The following is a 2,146-nucleotide window of genomic DNA, read 5'->3' as shown; positions in this document are numbered from 1 at the left end:
GTTCCTTGCAACATAAATATCTTTCTCCTTGCAACATAAACATTAGTATCTATACTTCAAGGTTTTGTGATCATCAAAATCAATCTATGAATCAATCTTTGGGTCATCACCCCCCCCTCTTGGGTTGTCTATCTGGGCAACAGAAACTCTCTAGCAAGTAAACTTTTTGCAAGCCATCCATGAAGGAGACTGACGCCCGACGCTACCACCAACCTGCTCAGCTTATCTCCAGCTAACTTCAGGATTGTCCAAGCTGAACTCCGATTTCGGTCTAGATTCGGCGGCAACAAACCCCTTAAGGCTTTATATGTTTGGATTCACCACAGCCCATGATGGCCGTGGGTAGCTTCCCAAGCTTGTCCACACCCTCTTCAAACACAACCCCCATGCCCATAAAGAAATGCGACTCAATGTGACAGTGGAAAGCCCACACTCCAGGGTTATTGGCCCAGAATCTCAAAGCCGTCCACCCATAGGGGTGCACTGCCACCGTGTTCTTCAAAATTGGGTCTACCAAATTGTACCTCTTTGGATCAGTCTCCGGATCAAACTTCCCCATTCCATAGCCCAACACCCAGAAGTCATGCCCATGTAGATGCCATGGGTGTGTCTCGCTGTTGCTCCTCTTCTTCGTGTTTGCATTATGTAAGATCACATCTATTGTCGAATTGAATACCAGCCGATGGATCGATGTGCTTGCTGTTGCATTTAGATTCTTCTGGACATCATAAATATCATAATTCTTGTAGTCATAAGTCTCTGGTGCTGGTTTTTGATCGAAGGCATGAAGCATCCTCTCCTTGAGGGTGATGAGGTATGGTGTCTGGGGTAAATTCAACGATACATTATTCACAGCCCACTTAACATAGCCATCAATGAAATTTTGGGTGTTCAGCAATATGATCATGCGGTCGGAAGTCGTCGGAGGAGGCCGGATGTAATTGGATGCGATCGGGTGGCAACACTTTGATCGAATCTGTACATCGTGTCATTCCAAAGGGGACCGGTTGGCAGGACGGTGGGAGGGAGCCTTCTAGGGTGGTTTGGGTAGTAATTGAGGATGGCAGTGCCGGTGGGAGTGGTCGAATTTTGGCTAACCACATTGACAGCATGTCACGCCCCGAACCCAGCACTCGGGTCCGGTACGCGACCGGCCGCATGAGCCCTAGAGCAGTGCCCTAAAGATCATGCAAGGCCTAAGATAAACAAAAAAAATCCAATAAATCCATAACTAATTAATTACTTAAATCAAATAGATAAATCCAACATGTCCAGATAATCAATTTGGTTCAATTACAAGATCTTCAAATGTTCATCAACATCAAAGAAAGATACACTAACTAACTAGCTAATGACTTTGATACCCGCGCTCCGCGCCCAACCCATCCATGTTTATGCATCCTGCAACTCTGAAAAGAGAAAACGAAAAGAAGGGGGGGTGAACTTTACAGCCTAGTAAGAACCCCTACACATCCACACCAACACAATAATAATATAGATTTGGAAACCATGACAAATCGATGCATATTTTATGAAATCATAAACAGTTTCCAAAAGAGTCAAATAATCAATATAAGTATGTACATCAAACATCAATGAAAGACCAGCCACACAAGAATGATATAGCATATGATAGCTCATAAATCTTCATTACTGTTTTCAATGCTTTTTCTTTTCATTCTATATTAACTTGATCCGGATCAATTATCTTTTCGACTTTGGGCTACATGCTGAGTTACACCCCGTTCGATGCGACGTTCGCAGCGAAATTCGAACGGGACGTCGTTCATCGCATGAACGCGCCTCGGATCGTAGAATTCAAAAATTTTTCTGGATCCAAATCCAGAAGATCTTTGAATTCATTAGGGAGGGGAGATTAGGATCTGAGGAAGGTTGATTAAAATTCATAAAACTGAAACTAAAATCAGAAAAAATTAATTTGAAGATCTCATCTTCAAAATTCTGCAAGTGAAGAACACCGCAGCCTGATGATCTATCTAGGTTCCTGTTTGAGCCACACAATTATCCGGCCTCTACAGGTATCCACACGAGGATCTAATCATCTGAGATAGGGTCTTACCGGAGTGCTAGCTCTTTGCAAAGACCTCTCATGACTATCATATAGATTAGAAGATAAAAATCTGCA

At 43.1% G+C, this 2,146-nt stretch overlaps 1 pseudogene; it reads right to left on the bottom strand.

Annotated features, from left to right (window-relative positions):
• Nucleotides 1-295: 295 nt before the first annotated feature.
• On the bottom strand, nucleotides 296-1,113 carry LOC103699899 (annotated as a pseudogene).
• Nucleotides 1,114-2,146: the final 1,033 nt, after the last annotated feature.

The sequence above is a fragment of the Phoenix dactylifera genome, unplaced genomic scaffold, assembly GCF_009389715.1.
Source record: "Phoenix dactylifera cultivar Barhee BC4 unplaced genomic scaffold, palm_55x_up_171113_PBpolish2nd_filt_p 000616F, whole genome shotgun sequence".
In the NCBI taxonomy this organism is placed as follows: domain Eukaryota; kingdom Viridiplantae; phylum Streptophyta; class Magnoliopsida; order Arecales; family Arecaceae; genus Phoenix; species Phoenix dactylifera.
This window is presented reverse-complemented; position numbering and strand designations above follow the sequence as displayed.